This window comes from Delphinus delphis, unplaced genomic scaffold, assembly GCF_949987515.2.
Source record: "Delphinus delphis unplaced genomic scaffold, mDelDel1.2 scaffold_48, whole genome shotgun sequence".
Taxonomy (NCBI): Eukaryota; Metazoa; Chordata; class Mammalia; order Artiodactyla; family Delphinidae; genus Delphinus; species Delphinus delphis.
In genome coordinates, this window is record NW_027192669.1 from 845,575 (window position 1) to 864,003 (window position 18,429).

Genomic DNA, 18,429 nt, shown 5'->3' on the forward strand with positions numbered 1-18,429 from the left:
TTCATTTGCTCACCGAACCTCTCCAATCCTATCACTGCTGCGTTTATGCCCCTGTACACATGCTTGATTCTCTTTCGGACACATAGCAATCCATAGGTTTTAAGATACTTACTAGTCAGGTACATTCTTAGGCGTTTAATATGCGGTGTTGAGTCCATTTCGTTGAGCAAGGAGTAGCTCTTGTCTATTCCATATTTGGCTTAAGGAACTTTATCTGTGCTCATTTCAATCTCTGGTATTATGCAGCACCCCAACTCACCTTTACCCTTAAGCAAGCATAAGTTGGTTTTCTAAATTTGAGACCCTGTTCTGTTCTGTAATTCAGTTCCTGTGTAGCCAAGTTTCCATTCCGTGTATTACTGATATCTTATGATGTTTCTTTTTCTGTGTGACTTATTTCAGTTAGAATCATCATACCTGAATCCACTCATTGTGCTGCTACGGGCCTGATGACATAGATTTCATTGCTGAGTGATATTGCTTTGTAAGTGAATACCACAACTTCTTTATCCATTTTTCACTTTCTGCGATGTTGAACTTGTACTGTAAACGAGGTTCTTGTAAACAGAGCCGTTCCAAACTTTGGGGTGGCTGTGTCTTTTTGATTTTAATTTCCCTAAGCTATAGGACCATAAGTGGAAGTGCCCTAGGCTCTGTTGCTTTGTTTTTTAGATGTTTCAGGAAACACCATACACTTCTCCCGAGTGTCTGTTGGCAATTTACATCCCGCCCATCAGCATAACAAGGCTCCCAGTTCTCCATGGCCTGTCCTGCCTTTCTGGATTTTACACTTTTTTCAGATGGCCCTTTTGACCGGGGGGAAGTGAGACTTCATTGTAGTGCAGATTTCCTTTGCAAGCTTGCTTGGTTGGCCAAAAAGGGCGTATGCGTTTTTTCCTGAATATATTCAGGAAAAAACGCATACGCCCTTTTTGGCCAAGTGCATCATTGTGGACGTTCTGCCTCTTTTCCTATGCTTTCAATGCAATTCCAGTCTACCTCCTGAAATCGGTTTCCTGCAATTCTGCCCCGCTTTCAAGTCCTCTTGGCAGCCTTACTTCAGTCTATTTTTGGACGATAGCTGTCATTTATAACTCTGCAGGTTTGTGAATTACAGTGCCCCTGAGCTCCTTTCTTCAACTCGCTTTCTTGTGAGCTGGCCGCAACACCGCAGGATGGCTTCAGGCCCTAATCTGGTTCCGGCACGGCACGCTGAGCCTTTGGTTAATTCCTCTTCCTGGCGGGAAATGAGAGTTAAATTTGCCCGTCCAGACACCTCCAGCTAGTCTCTCATTGGTTCTCGCTATTCCTGTTCATCTTCCGCAGAAATTGCAAACTGGGCCAAACAGGAGGTTAAAGGTGTTGACTCTCCAAGTGGGGAGAGTGTTAGTAAAGCGTCTGGAATGTTGCACCCGAGTACCAGGGTACGAAAACTGAGACATATTTGAACATGTCTCCCGATCACATGGTTGATCATACTCTGGGTTCCACATGCATGTTTTAGCTGAAGGAAGAATACCTAAAACCTGGGTAGTTGAAACCCGTGGAATGGGTACCATGCAATATGACTTCAAAGGGTCTTCATTTGCTCACCGAACCTCTCCAATCCTATCACTGCTGTGTTTATGCCCCTGTACACATGCTTGATTCCCCTTCGGAGACATAGCAATCCATAGGTTTTAAGATACTTACTAGTCAGGTACATTCTTAGGCGTTTAATATGCCGTGTTGAGTCCATTTCATTGAGCAAGGAGTAGCTCTTGTCTATTCCATATTTGGCTTAAGGAACTTTATCTGTGCTCATTTCAATCTCTGGTTTTATGCAGCACCCCAACTCACCTTTCCCCTTAAGCAAGCATAAGTTGGTTTTCTAAATTTGAGACCCTGTTCTGTTTTGGAATGCAGTTCCTGTGTAGCCAAGTTTACATTCCGTGTATTAGTGATATCTTATGATGTTTCTTTTTCTGTGTGACTTATTTCAGTTAGAATCATTGTACCTGAATCCACTCACTATGCTGCTACGGGCCTGATGACATAGATTTCATTGCTGAGTGATACTGCATTGTACGTAAGTACCACAACTTCTTTATCCATTTTTCACTTTCTGTGATATTGAACTTGTACGGTAAACGAGGTTCTTGTAAACGGAGGCGTCCCAAACTTTGGGGTGGCTGTGTCTTTTTGATTTTAATTTCCCTAAGCTATAGGACCATAAGTGGAAGTGCCCTAGGCTCTGTTGCTTTGTTTTTTAGATGTTTCAGGAAACACCATACACTTCTCCTGAGTGTCTGTTGGCAATTTACATCCCGCCCATCAGCATAACAAGGCTCCCAGTTCTCCATGGCCTGTCCTGCCTTTCTGGATTTTACACTTTTTTCAGATGGCCCTTTTGACCGGGGGGAAGTGAGACTTCATTGTAGTGCAGATTTCCTTTGCAAGCTTGCTTGGTTGGCCAAAAAGGGCGTATGCGTTTTTTCCTGAATATATTCAGGAAAAAACGCATACGCCCTTTTTGGCCAAGTGCATCATTGTGGACGTTCTGCCTCTTTTCCTATGCTTTCAATGCAATTCCAGTCTACCTCCTGAAATCGGTTTCCTGCAATTCTGCCCCGCTTTCAAGTCCTCTTGGCAGCCTTACTTCAGTCTATTTTTGGACGATAGCTGTCATTTATAACTCTGCAGGTTTGTGAATTACAGTGCCCCTGAGCTCCTTTCTTCAACTCGCTTTCTTGTGAGCTGGCCGCAACACCGCAGGATGGCTTCAGGCCCTAATCTGGTTCCGGCACGGCATGCTGAGCCTTTGGTTAATTCCTCTTCCTGGTGGGAAATGAGAGTTAAATTTGCCCGTCCAGACACCTCCAGCTAGTCTCTCATTGGTTCTCGCTATTCCTGTTCATCTTCCGCAGAAATTGCAAACTGGGCCAAACAGGAGGTTAAAGGTGCTGACTCTCCAAGTGGGGAGAGTGTTAGTAAAGCGTCTGGAATGTTGCACCCGAGTACCAGGGTACGAAAACTGAGACATATTTGAACACGTCTCCCGATCACATGGTTGATCATACTCTGGGTTCCACATGCATGTTTTAGCTGAAGGAAGAATACCTAAAACCTGGGTAGTTGAAACCCGTGGAATGGGTACCATGCAATATGACTTCAAAGGGTCTTCATTTGCTCACCGAACCTCTCCAATCCTATCACTGCTGCGTTTATGCCCCTGTACACATGCTTGATTCCCCTTCGGAGACATAGCAATCCATAGGTTTTAAGATACTTACTAGTCAGGTACATTCTTAGGCGTTTAATATGCGGTGTTGAGTCCATTTCGTTGAGCAAGGAGTAGCTCTTGTCTATTCCATATTTGGCTTAAGGAACTTTATCTGTGCTCATTTCAATCTCTGGTTTTATGCAGCACCCCAACTCACCTTTCCCCTTAAGCAAGCATAAGTTGGTTTTCTAAATTTGAGACCCTGTTCTGTTTTGGAATGCAGTTCCTGTGTAGCCAAGTTTACATTCCGTGTATTAGTGATATCTTATGATGTTTCTTTTTCTGTGTGACTTATTTCAGTTAGAATCATCGTACCTGAATCCACTCATTATGCTGCTACGGGCCTGATGACATAGATTTCATTGCTGAGTGATACTGGTTTGTACGTAAGTACCACAAGTTCTTTATCCATTTTTCACTTTCTGTGATATTGAACTTGTATGGTAAACGAGGTTCTTGTAAACAGAGGCGTCCCAAACTTTGGGGTGGCTGTGTCTTTTTGATTTTAATTTCCCTAAGCTATAGGACCATAAGTGGAAGTGCCCTAGGCTCTGTTGCTTTGTTTTTTAGATGTTTCAGGAAACACCATACACTTCTCCCAAGTGTCTGTTGGCAATTTACATCCCGCCCATCAGCATAACAAGGCTCCCAGTTCTCCATGGCCTGTCCTGCCTTTCTGGATTTTACACTTTTTTCAGATGGCCCTTTTGACCGGGGGGAAGTGAGACTTCATTGTAGTGCAGATTTCCTTTGCAAGCTTGCTTGGTTGGCCAAAAAGGGCGTATGCGTTTTTTCCTGAATATATTCAGGAAAAAACGCATACGCCCTTTTTGGCCAAGTGCATCATTGTGGACGTTCTGCCTCTTTTCCTATGCTTTCAATGCAATTCCAGTCTACCTCCTGAAATCGGTTTCCTGCAATTCTGCCCCGCTTTCAAGTCCTCTTGGCAGCCTTACTTCAGTCTATTTTTGGACGATAGCTGTCATTTATAACTCTGCAGGTTTGTGAATTACAGTGCCCCTGAGCTCCTTTCTTCAACTCGCTTTCTTGTGACCTGGCCGCAACACCGCAGGATGGCTTCAGGCCCTAATCTGGTTCCGGCACGGGATGCTGAGCCTTTGGTTAATTCCTCTTCCTGGTGGGAAATGAGAGTTAAATTTGCCCGTCCAGACACCTCCAGCTAGCCTCTCATTGGTTCTCGCTATTCCTGTTCATCTTCCGCAGAAATTGCAAACTGGGCCAAACAGGAGGTTAAAGGTGCTGACTCTCCAAGTGGGGAGAGTGTTAGTAAAGCGTCTGGAATGTTGCACCCGAGTACCAGGGGAGGAAAACTGAGACATATTTGAACACGTCTCCCGATCACATGGTTGATCATACTCTGGGTTCCACATGCATGTTTTAGCTGAAGGAAGAATACCTAAAACCTGGGTAGTTGAAACCCGTGGAATGGGTACCATGCAATATGACTTCAAAGGGTCTTCATTTGCTCACCGAACCTCTCCAATCCTATCACTGCTGTGTTTATGCCCCTGTACACATGCTTGATTCCCCTTCGGAGACATAGCAATCCATAGGTTTTAAGATACTTACTAGTCAGGTACATTCTTAGGCGTTTAATATGCCGTGTTGAGTCCATTTCATTGAGCAAGGAGTAGCTCTTGTCTATTCCATATTTGGCTTAAGGAACTTTATCTGTGCTCATTTCAATCTCTGGTTTTATGCAGCACCCCAACTCACCTTTCCCCTTAAGCAAGCATAAGTTGGTTTTCTAAATTTGAGACCCTGTTCTGTTTTGGAATGCAGTTCCTGTGTAGCCAAGTTTACATTCCGTGTATTAGTGATATCTTATGATGTTTCTTTTTCTGTGTGACTTATTTCAGTTAGAATCATTGTACCTGAATCCACTCACTATGCTGCTACGGGCCTGATGACATAGATTTCATTGCTGAGTGATACTGCATTGTACGTAAGTACCACAAGTTCTTTATCCATTTTTCACTTTATGTGATATTGAACTTGTACGGTAAACGAGGTTCTTGTAAACGGAGGCGTCCCAAACTTTGGGGTGGCTGTGTCTTTTTGATTTTAATTTCCCTAAGCTATAGGACCATAAGTGGAAGTGCCCTAGGCTCTGTTGCTTTGTTTTTTAGATGTTTCAGGAAACACCATACACTTCTCCTGAGTGTCTGTTGGCAATTTACATCCCGCCCATCAGCATAACAAGGCTCCCAGTTCTCCATGGCCTGTCCTGCCTTTCTGGATTTTACACTTTTTTCAGATGGCCCTTTTGACCGGGGGGAAGTGAGACTTCATTGTAGTGCAGATTTCCTTTGCAAGCTTGCTTGGTTGGCCAAAAAGGGCGTATGCGTTTTTTCCTGAATATATTCAGGAAAAAACGCATACGCCCTTTTTGGCCAAGTGCATCATTGTGGACGTTCTGCCTCTTTTCCTATGCTTTCAATGCAATTCCAGTCTACCTCCTGAAATCGGTTTCCTGCAATTCTGCCCCGCTTTCAAGTCCTCTTGGCAGCCTTACTTCAGTCTATTTTTGGACGATAGCTGTCATTTATAACTCTGCAGGTTTGTGAATTACAGTGCCCCTGAGCTCCTTTCTTCAACTCGCTTTCTTGTGAGCTGGCCGCAACACCGCAGGATGGCTTCAGGCCCTAATCTGGTTCCGGCACGGCACGCTGAGCCTTTGGTTAATTCCTCTTCCTGGTGGGAAATGAGAGTTAAATTTGCCCGTCCAGACACCTCCAGCTAGTCTCTCATTGGTTCTCGCTATTCCTGTTCATCTTCCGCAGAAATTGCAAACTGGGCCAAACAGGAGGTTAAAGGTGCTGACTCTCCAAGTGGGGAGAGTGTTAGTAAAGCGTCTGGAATGTTGCACCCGAGTACCAGGGTACGAAAACTGAGACATATTTGAACACGTCTCCCGATCACATGGTTGATCATACTCTGGGTTCCACATGCATGTTTTAGCTGAAGGAAGAATACCTAAAACCTGGGTAGTTGAAACCCGTGGAATGGGTACCATGCAATATGACTTCAAAGGGTCTTCATCTGCTCACCGAACCTCTCCAATCCTATCACTGCTGCGTTTATGCCCCTGTACACATGCTTGATTCCCCTTCGGAGACATAGCAATCCATAGGTTTTAAGATACTTACTAGTCAGGTACATTCTTAGGCGTTTAATATGCGGTGTTGAGTCCATTTCGTTGAGCAAGGAGTAGCTCTTGTCTATTCCATATTTGGCTTAAGGAACTTTATCTGTGCTCATTTCAATCTCTGGTTTTATGCAGCACCCCAACTCACCTTTCCCCTTAAGCAAGCATAAGTTGGTTTTCTAAATTTGAGACCCTGTTCTGTTTTGGAATGCAGTTCCTGTGTAGCCAAGTTTACATTCCGTGTATTAGTGATATCTTATGATGTTTCTTTTTCTGTGTGACTTATTTCAGTTAGAATCATCGTACCTGAATCCACTCATTATGCTGCTACGGGCCTGATGACATAGATTTCATTGCTGAGTGATACTGCATTGTACGTAAGTACCACAAGTTCTTTATCCATTTTTCACTTTCTGTGATATTGAACTTGTACGGTAAACGCGGTTCTTGTAAACGGAGGCGTCCCAAACTTTGGGGTGGCTGTGTCTTTTTGATTTTAATTTCCCTAAGCTATAGGACCGTAAGTGGAAGTGCCCTATGCTCTGTTGCTTTGTTTTTTAGATGTTTCAGGAAACACCATACACTTCTCCCGAGTGTCTGTTGGCAATTTACATCCCGCCCATCAGCATAACAAGGCTGCCAGTTCTCAATGGCCTGTTGCCTTTCTGGATTTTACACTTTTTTCAGATGGCCCTTTTGACCGGGGGGAAGTGAGACTTCATTGTAGTGCAGATTTCCTTTGCAAGCTTGCTTGGTTGGCCAAAAAGGGCGTATGCGTTTTTTCCTGAATATATTCAGGAAAAAACGCATACGCCCTTTTTGGCCAAGTGCATCATTGTGGACGTTCTGCCTCTTTTCCTATGCTTTCAATGCAATTCCAGTCTACCTCCTGAAATCGGTTTCCTGCAATTCTGCCCCACTTTCAAGTCCTCTTGGCAGCCTTACTTCAGTCTATTTTTGGACGATAGCTGTCATTTATAACTCTGCAGGTTTGTGAATTACAGTGCCCCTGAGCTCCTTTCTTCAACTCGCTTTCTTGTGACCTGGCCGCAACACCGCAGGATGGCTTCAGGCCCTAATCTGGTTCCGGCCCGGCATGCTGAGCCTTTGGTTAATTCCTCTTCCTGGTGCGAAATGAGAGTTAAATTTGCCCGTCCAGACACCTCCAGCTAGCCTCTCATTGGTTCTCGCTATTCCTGTTCATCTTCCGCAGAAATTGCAAACTGGGCCAAACAGGAGGTTAAAGGCGCTGACTCTCCAAGTCGGGAGAGTGTTAGTAAAGCGTCTGGAATGTTGCACCCGAGTACCAGGGTACGAAAACTGAGACATATTTGAACACGTCTCCCGATCACATGGTTGATCATACTCTGGGTTCCACATGCATGTTTTAGCTGAAGGAAGAATACCTAAAACCTGGGTAGTTGAAACCCGTGGAATGGGTACCATGCAATATGACTTCAAAGGGTCTTCATCTGCTCACCGAACCTCTCCAATCCTATCACTGCTGCGTTTATGCCCCTGTACACATGCTTGATTCCCCTTCGGAGACATAGCAATCCATAGGTTTTAAGATACTTACTAGTCAGGTACATTCTTAGGCGTTTAATATGCGGTGTTGAGTCCATTTCGTTGAGCAAGGAGTAGCTCTTGTCTATTCCATATTTGGCTTAAGGAACTTTATCTGTGCTCATTTCAATCTCTGGTTTTATGCAGCACCCCAACTCACCTTTCCCCTTAAGCAAGCATAAGTTGGTTTTCTAAATTTGAGACCCTGTTCTGTTTTGGAATGCAGTTCCTGTGTAGCCAAGTTTACATTCCGTGTATTAGTGATATCTTATGATGTTTCTTTTTCTGTGTGACTTATTTCAGTTAGAATCATCGTACCTGAATCCACTCATTATGCTGCTACGGGCCTGATGACATAGATTTCATTGCTGAGTGATACTGCATTGTACGTAAGTACCACAAGTTCTTTATCCATTTTTCACTTTCTGTGATATTGAACTTGTACGGTAAACGCGGTTCTTGTAAACGGAGGCGTCCCAAACTTTGGGGTGGCTGTGTCTTTTTGATTTTAATTTCCCTAAGCTATAGGACCGTAAGTGGAAGTGCCCTATGCTCTGTTGCTTTGTTTTTTAGATGTTTCAGGAAACACCATACACTTCTCCCGAGTGTCTGTTGGCAATTTACATCCCGCCCATCAGCATAACAAGGCTGCCAGTTCTCAATGGCCTGTTGCCTTTCTGGATTTTACACTTTTTTCAGATGGCCCTTTTGACCGGGGGGAAGTGAGACTTCATTGTAGTGCAGATTTCCTTTGCAAGCTTGCTTGGTTGGCCAAAAAGGGCGTATGCGTTTTTTCCTGAATATATTCAGGAAAAAACGCATACGCCCTTTTTGGCCAAGTGCATCATTGTGGACGTTCTGCCTCTTTTCCTATGCTTTCAATGCAATTCCAGTCTACCTCCTGAAATCGGTTTCCTGCAATTCTGCCCCACTTTCAAGTCCTCTTGGCAGCCTTACTTCAGTCTATTTTTGGACGATAGCTGTCATTTATAACTCTGCAGGTTTGTGAATTACAGTGCCCCTGAGCTCCTTTCTTCAACTCGCTTTCTTGTGACCTGGCCGCAACACCGCAGGATGGCTTCAGGCCCTAATCTGGTTCCGGCCCGGCATGCTGAGCCTTTGGTTAATTCCTCTTCCTGGTGCGAAATGAGAGTTAAATTTGCCCGTCCAGACACCTCCAGCTAGCCTCTCATTGGTTCTCGCTATTCCTGTTCATCTTCCGCAGAAATTGCAAACTGGGCCAAACAGGAGGTTAAAGGCGCTGACTCTCCAAGTCGGGAGAGTGTTAGTAAAGCGTCTGGAATGTTGCACCCGAGTACCAGGGGAGGAAAACTGAGACATATTTGAACACGTCTCCCGTTCACATGGTTGATCATACTCTGGGTTCCACATGCATGTTTTAGCTGAAGGAAGAATACCTTAAACCTGGAGAGTTGAGACCCGTGTAATGGGTACCATGCAATATGACTTCAAAGGGTCTTCATTTGCTCACCGAACCTCTCCAATCCTATCACTGCTGCGTTTATGCCCCTGTACACACGCTTGATTCTCTTTTGGAGACATAGCAATCCATAGGTTTTAAGATACTTACTAGTCAGGTACATTCTTAGGCGTTTAATATGGGGTTTTGAGTCCATTTCGTTGAGCAAGGAGTAGCTCTTGTCTATTCCATATTTGGCTTAAGGAACTTTATCTGTGCTCATTTCAATCTCTGGTTTTATGCAGCACCCCAACTCACCTTTCCCCTTAAGCAAGCATAAGTTGGTTTTCGAAATTTGAGACCCTGTTCTGTTTTGGAATGCAGTTCCTGTGTAGCCAAGTTTACATTCCGTGTATTAGTGATATCTTATGATGTTTCTTTTTCTGTGTGACTTATTTCAGTTAGAATCATCATACCTGAATCCACTCATTATGCTACTACGGGCCTGATGACATAGATTTCATTGCTGAGTGATACTGCATTGTACGTAAGTACCACAAGTTCTTTATCCATTTTTCACTTTATGTGATATTGAACTTGTACGGTAAACGGGGTTCTTGTAAACGGAGGCGTCCCAAACTTTGGGGTGGCTGTGTCTTTTTGATTTTAATTTCCCTAAGCTATAGGACCATAAGTGGAAGTGCCCTAGGCTCTGTTGCTTTGTTTTTTAGATGTTTCAGGAAACACCATACACTTCTCCCGAGTGTCTGTTGGCAATTTACATCCCGCCCATCAGCATAACAAGGCTCCCAGTTCTCCATGGCCTGTCCTGCCTTTCTGGATTTTACACTTTTTTCAGATGGCCCTTTTGACCGGGGGGAAGTGAGACTTCATTGTAGTGCAGATTTCCTTTGCAAGCTTGCTTGGTTGGCCAAAAAGGGCGTATGCGTTTTTTCCTGAATATATTCAGGAAAAAACGCATACGCCCTTTTTGGCCAAGTGCATCATTGTGGACGTTCTGCCTCTTTTCCTATGCTTTCAATGCAATTCCAGTCTACCTCCTGAAATCGGTTTCCTGCAATTCTGCCCCGCTTTCAAGTCCTCTTGGCAGCCTTACTTCAGTCTATTTTTGGACGATAGCTGTCATTTATAACTCTGCAGGTTTGTGAATTACAGTGCCCCTGAGCTCCTTTCTTCAACTCGCTTTCTTGTGAGCTGGCCGCAACACCGCAGGATGGCTTCAGGCCCTAATCTGGTTCCGGCACGGCACGCTGAGCCTTTGGTTAATTCCTCTTCCTGGTGGGAAATGAGAGTTAAATTTGCCCGTCCAGACACCTCCAGCTAGTCTCTCATTGGTTCTCGCTATTCCTGTTCATCTTCCGCAGAAATTGCAAACTGGGCCAAACAGGAGGTTAAAGGTGCTGACTCTCCAAGTGGGGAGAGTGTTAGTAAAGCGTCTGGAATGTTGCACCCGAGTACCAGGGTACGAAAACTGAGACATATTTGAACACGTCTCCCGATCACATGGTTGATCATACTCTGGGTTCCACATGCATGTTTTAGCTGAAGGAAGAATACCTAAAACCTGGGTAGTTGAAACCCGTGGAATGGGTACCATGCAATATGACTTCAAAGGGTCTTCATTAGCTCACCGAACCTCTCCAATCCTATCACTGCTGCGTTTATGCCCCTGTACACATGCTTGATTCTCTTTCGGAGACATAGCAATCCATAGGTTTTAAGATACTTACTAGTCAGGTACATTCTTAGGCGTTTAATATGCGGTGTTGAGTCCATTTCGTTGAGCAAGGAGTAGCTCTTGTCTATTCCATATTTGGCTTAAGGAACTTTATCTGTGCTCATTTCAATCTCTGGTTTTATGCAGCACCCTAACTCACCTTTCCCCTTAAGCAAGCATAAGTTGGTTTTCTAAATTTGAGACCCTGTTCTGTTCTGTAATTCAGTTCCTGTGTAGCCAAGTTTACATTCCGTGTATTACTGATATCTTATGATGTTTCTATTTCTGTGTGACTTATTTCAGTTAGAATCATCATACCTGAATCCACTCATTGTGCTGCTAAGGGCCTGATGACACAGATTTCATTGCTGAGTGATATTGCTTTGTAAGTAAATACCACAACTTCTTTCTCCATTTTTCACTTTCTGCGATGTTGAACTTGTACTGTAAACGAGGTTCTTCTAAACAGAGCCGTTCCAAACTTTGGGGTGGCTGTGTCTTTTTGATTTTAATTTCCCTAAGCTATAGGACCATAAGTGGAAGTGCCCTAGGTTCTGTTGCTTTGTTTTTTAGATGTTTCAGGAAACACCATACACTTCTCCCGAGTGGTTGTTGGCAATTTACATCCCGCTCATCAGCATAACAAGGCTCCCAGTTCTCCATGGCCTGTCCTGCCTTTCTGGATTTTACACTTTTTTCAGATGGCCCTTTTGACCGGGGGGAAGTGAGACTTCATTGTAGTGCAGATTTCCTTTGCAAGCTTGCTTTGTTGGCCAAAAAGTGCGTATGCGTTTTTTCCTGAATATATTCAGGAAAAAACGCATACGCCCTTTTTGGCCAAGTGCATCATTGTGGACGTTCTGCCTCTTTTCCTATGCTTTCAATGCAATTCCAGTCTACCTCCTGAAATCGGTTTCCTGCAATTCTGCCCTGCTTTCAAGTCCTCTTGGCAGCCTTACTTCAGTCTATTTTTGGACGATAGCTGTCATTTATAACTCTGCAGGTTTGTGAATTACAGTGCCCCTGAGCTCCTTTCTTCAACTCGCTTTCTTGTGACCTGGCCGCAACACCGCAGGATGGCTTCAGGCCCTAATCTGGTTCCGGCACGGCACGCTGAGCCTTTGGTTAATTCCTCTTCCTGGTGGGAAATGAGAGTTAAATTTGCCCGTCCAGACACCTCCAGCTAGTCTCTCATTGGTTCTCGCTATTCCTGTTCATCTTCCGCAGAAATTGCAAACTGGGCCAAACAGGAGGTTAAAGGTGCTGACTCTCCAAGTGGGGAGAGTGTTAGTAAAGCGTCTGGAATGTTGCACCCGAGTACCAGGGTACGAAAACTGAGACATATTTGAACACGTCTCCCGATCACATGGTTGATCATACTCTGGGTTCCACATGCATGTTTTAGCTGAAGGAAGAATACCTAAAACCTGGGTAGTTGAAACCCGTGGAATGGGTACCATGCAATATGACTTCAAAGGGTCTTCATTTGCTCACCGAACCTCTCCAATCCTATCACTGCTGCGTTTATGCCCCTGTACACATGCTTGATTCCCCTTCGGAGACATAGCAATCCATAGGTTTTAAGATACTTACTAGTCAGGTACATTCTTAGGCGTTTAATATGCGGTGTTGAGTCCATGTCGTTGAGCAAGGAGTAGCTCTTGTCTATTCCATATTTGGCTTAAGGAACTTTATCTGTGCTCATTTCAATCTCTGGTTTTATGCAGCACCCCAACTCACCTTTCCCCTTAAGCAAGCATAAGTTGGTTTTCTAAATTTGAGACCCTGTTCTGTTTTGGAATGCAGTTCCTGTGTAGCCAAGTTTACATTCCGTGTATTAGTGATATCTTATGATGTTTCTTTTTCTGTGTGACTTATTTCAGTTAGAATCATCGTACCTGAATCCACTCATTATGCTGCTACGGGCCTGATGACATAGATTTCATTGCTGAGTGATACTGGATTGTACGTAAGTACCACAAGTTCTTTATCCATTTTTCACTTTCTGTGATATTGAACTTGTATGGTAAACGAGGTTCTTGTAAACAGAGGCGTCCCAAACTTTGGGGTGGCTGTGTCTTTTTGATTTTAATTTCCCTAAGCTATAGGACCATAAGTGGAAGTGCCCTAGGCTCTGTTGCTTTGTTTTTTAGATGTTTCAGGAAACACCATACACTTCTCCCAAGTGTCTGTTGGCAATTTACATCCCGCCCATCAGCATAACAAGGCTCCCAGTTCTCCATGGCCTGTCCTGCCTTTCTGGATTTTACACTTTTTTCAGATGGCCCTTTTGACCGGGGGGAAGTGAGACTTCATTGTAGTGCAGATTTCCTTTGCAAGCTTGCTTGGTTGGCCAAAAAGGGCGTATGCGTTTTTTCCTGAATATATTCAGGAAAAAACGCATACGCCCTTTTTGGCCAAGTGCATCATTGTGGACGTTCTGCCTCTTTTCCTATGCTTTCAATGCAATTCCAGTCTACCTCCTGAAATCGGTTTCCTGCAATTCTGCCCCGCTTTCAAGTCCTCTTGGCAGCCTTACTTCAGTCTATTTTTGGACGATAGCTGTCATTTATAACTCTGCAGGTTTGTGAATTACAGTGCCCCTGAGCTCCTTTCTTCAACTCGCTTTCTTGTGACCTGGCCGCAACACCGCAGGATGGCTTCAGGCCCTAATCTGGTTCCGGCCCGGCATGCTGAGCCTTTGGTTAATTCCTCTTCCTGGTGCGAAATGAGAGTTAAATTTGCCCGTCCAGACACCTCCAGCTAGCCTCTCATTGGTTCTCGCTATTCCTGTTCATCTTCCGCAGAAATTGCAAACTGGGCCAAACAGGAGGTTAAAGGGACTGACTCTCCAAGTCGGGAGAGTGTTAGTAAAGCATCTGGAATGTTGCACCCGAGTACCAGGGGAGGAAAACTGAGACATATTTGAACACGTCTCCCGTTCACATGGTTGATCATACTCTGGGTTCCACATGCATGTTTTAGCTGAAGGAAGAATACCTTAAACCTGGAGAGTTGAGACCCGTGTAATGGGTACCATGCAATATGACTTCAAAGGGTCTTCATTTGCTCACCGAACCTCTCCAATCCTATCACTGCTGCGTTTATGCCCCTGTACACACGCTTGATTCTCTTTTGGAGACATAGCAATCCATAGGTTTTAAGATACTTACTAGTCAGGTACATTCTTAGGCGTTTAATATGGGGTTTTGAGTCCATTTCGTTGAGCAAGGAGTAGCTCTTGTCTATTCCATATTTGGCTTAAGAAACTTTATCTGTGCTCATTTCAATCTCTGGTTTTATGCAGCACCCCAACTCACCTTTCCCCTTAAGCAAGCATAAGTTGGTTTTCTAAATTTGAGACCCTGTTTTGTTTTGGAATGCAGTTCCTGTGTAGCCAAGTTTACATTCCGTGTATTAGTGATATCTTATGATGTTTCTTTTTCTGTGTGACTTATTTCAGTTAGAATCATCATACCTGAATCCACTCATTATGCTACTACGGGCCTGATGACATAGATTTCATTGCTGAGTGATACTGCATTGTACGTAAGTACCACAAGTTCTTTATCCATTTTTCACTTTATGTGATATTGAACTTGTACGGTAAACGGGGTTCTTGTAAACGGAGGCGACCCAAACTTTGGGGTGGCTGTGTCTTTTTGATTTTAATTTCCCTAAGCTATAGGACCATAAGTGGAAGTGCCCTAGGCTCTGTTGCTTTGTTTTTTAGATGTTTCAGGAAACACCATACACTTCTCCCGAGTGTCTGTTGGCAATTTACATCCCGCCCATCAGCATAACAAGGCTCCCAGTTCTCCATGGCCTGTCCTGCCTTTCTGGATTTTACACTTTTTTCAGATGGCCCTTTTGACCGGGGGGGAAGTGAGACTTCATTGTAGTGCAGATTTCCTTTGCAAGCTTGCTTGGTTGGCCAAAAAGGGCGTATGCGTTTTTTCCTGAATATATTCAGGAAAAAACGCATACGCCCTTTTTGGCCAAGTGCATCATTGTGGACGTTCTGCCTCTTTTCCTATGCTTTCAATGCAATTCCAGTCTACCTCCTGAAATCGGTTTCCTGCAATTCTGCCCCGCTTTCAAGTCCTCTTGGCAGCCTTACTTCAGTCTATTTTTGGACGATAGCTGTCATTTATAACTCTGCAGGTTTGTGAATTACAGTGCCCCTGAGCTCCTTTCTTCAACTCGCTTTCTTGTGACCTGGCCGCAACACCGCAGGATGGCTTCAGGCCCTAATCTGGTTCAGGCCCGGCATGCTGAGCCTTTGGTTAATTCCTCTTCCTGGTGGGAAATGAGAGTTAAATTTGCCCGTCCAGACACCTCCAGCTAGTCTCTCATTGGTTCTCGCTATTCCTGTTCATCTTCCGCAGAAATTGCAAACTGGGCCAAACAGGAGGTTAAAGGTGCTGACTCTCCAAGTGGGGAGAGTGTTAGTAAAGCGTCTGGAATGTTGCACCCGAGTACCAGGGTACGAAAACTGAGACATATTTGAACACGTCTCCCGATCACATGGTTGATCATACTCTGGGTTCCACATGCATGTTTTAGCTGAAGGAAGAATACCTTAAACCTGGGTAGTTGAAATCCGTGGAATGGGTACCATGCAATATGACTTCAAAGGGTCTTCATTTGCTCACCGAACCTCTGCAAACCTATCACTGCTGCGTTTATGCCCCTGTACACATGCTTGATTCCCCTTCGGAGACATAGCAATCCATAGGTTTTAAGATACTTACTAGTCAGGTACATTCTTAGGCGTTTAATATGCGGTGTTGAGTCCATTTCATTGAGCAAGGAGTAGCTCTTGTCTATTCCATATTTGGCTTAAGGAACTTTATCTGTGCTCATTTCAATCTCTGGTTTTATGCAGCACCCCAACTCACCTTTCCCCTTAAGCAAGCATAAGTTGGTTTTCTAAATTTGAGACCCTGTTCTGTTCTGTAATTCAGTTCCTGTGTAGCCAAGTTTCCATTCCGTGTATTATTGATATCTTATGATGTTTCCTTTTCTGTGTCACTTATTTCAGTTAGAATCATCATACCTGAATCCACTCATTGTGCTGCTACGGGCCTGATGACATAGATTTCATTGCTGAGTGATATTGCTTTCTAAGTGAATACCACAACTTCTTTATCAATTTTTCACTTTCTGCGATGTTGAACTTGTACTGTAAACGAGGTTCTTGTAAACAGAGCCGTTCCAAACTTTGGGGTGGCTGTGTCTTTTTGATTTTAATTTCCCTAAGCTATAGGACCATAAGTGGAAGTGCCCTAGGCTCTGTTGCTTTGTTTTTTAGATGTTTCAGGAAACACCATACACTTCTCCCGAGTGTCTGTTGGCAATTTACATCCCGCCCATCAGCATAACAAGGCTCCCAGTTCTCCATGGCCTGTTGCCTTTCTGGATTTTACACTTTTTTCAGATGGCCCTTTTGACCGGGGGGAAGTGAGACTTCATTGTAGTGCAGATTTCCTTTGCAAGCTTGCTTGGTTGGCCAAAAAGGGCGTATGCGTTTTTTCCTGAATATATTCAGGAAAAAACGCATACGCCCTTTTTGGCCAAGTGCATCATTGTGGACGTTCTGCCTCTTTTCCTATGCTTTCAATGCAATTCCAGTCTACCTCCTGAAATCGGTTTCCTGCAATTCTGCCCCGCTTTCAAGTCCTCTTGGCAGCCTTACTTCAGTCTATTTTTGGACGATAGCTGTCATTTATAACTCTGCAGGTTTGTGAATTACAGTGCCCCTGAGCTCCTTTCTTCAACTCGCTTTCTTGTGAGCTGGCCGCAACACCGCAGGATGGCTTCAGGCCCTAATCTGGTTCCGGCCCGGCATGCTGAGCCTTTGGTTAATTCGTCTTCCTGGTGCAAAATGAGAGTTAAATTTGCCCGTCCAGACACCTCCAGCTAGCCTCTCATTGGTTCTCGCTATTCCTGTTCATCTTCCGCAGAAATTGCAAACTGGGCCAAACAGGAGGTTAAAGGGACTGACTCTCCAAGTCGGGAGAGTGTTAGTAAAGCGTCTGGAATGTTGCACCCGAGTACCAGGGGAGGAAAACTGAGACATATTTGAACACGTCTCCCGTTCACATGGTTGATCATACTCTGGGTTCCACATGCATGTTTTAGCTGAAGGAAGAATACCTTAAACCTGGAGAGTTGAGACCCGTGTAATGGGTACCATGCAATATGACTTCAAAGGGTCTTCATTTGCTCACCGAACCTCTCCAATCCTATCACTGCTGCGTTTATGCCCCTGTACACACGCTTGATTCTCTTTTGGAGACATAGCAATCCATAGGTTTTAAGATACTTACTAGTCAGGTACATTCTTAGGCGTTTAATATGGGGTTTTGAGTCCATTTCGTTGAGCAAGGAGTAGCTCTTGTCTATTCCATATTTGGCTTAAGGAACTTTATCTGTGCTCATTTCAATCTCTGGTTTTATGCAGCACCCCAACTCACCTTTCCCCTTAAGCAAGCATAAGTTGGTTTTCTAAATTTGAGACCCTGTTCTGTTTTGGAATGCAGTTCCTGTGTAGCCAAGTTTACATTCCGTGTATTAGTGATATCTTATGATGTTTCTTTTTCTGTGTGATTTATTTCAGTTAGAATCATCGTACCTGAATCCACTCATTATGCTACTACGGGCCTGATGACATAGATTTCATTGCTGAGTGATACTGCATTGTACGTAAGTACCACAAGTTCTTTATCCATTTTTCACTTTATGTGATATTGAACTTGTACGGTAAACGGGGTTCTTGTAAACGGAGGCGTCCCAAACTTTGGGGTGGCTGTGTCTTTTTGATTTTAATTTCCCTAAGCTATAGGACCATAAGTGGAAGTGCCCTAGGCTCTGTTGCTTTGTTTTTTAGATGTTTCAGGAAACACCATACACTTCTCCCAAGTGTCTGTTGGCAATTTACATCCCGCCCATCAGCATAACAAGGCTCCCAGTTCTCCATGGCCTGTCCTGCCTTTCTGGATTTTACACTTTTTTCAGATGGCCCTTTTGACCGGGGGGAAGTGAGACTTCATTGTAGTGCAGATTTCCTTTGCAAGCTTGCTTGGTTGGCCAAAAAGGGCGTATGCGTTTTTTCCTGAATATATTCAGGAAAAAACGCATACGCCCTTTTTGGCCAAGTGCATCATTGTGGACGTTCTGCCTCTTTTCCTATGCTTTCAATGCAATTCCAGTCTACCTCCTGAAATCGGTTTCCTGCAATTCTGCCCCGCTTTCAAGTCCTCTTGGCAGCC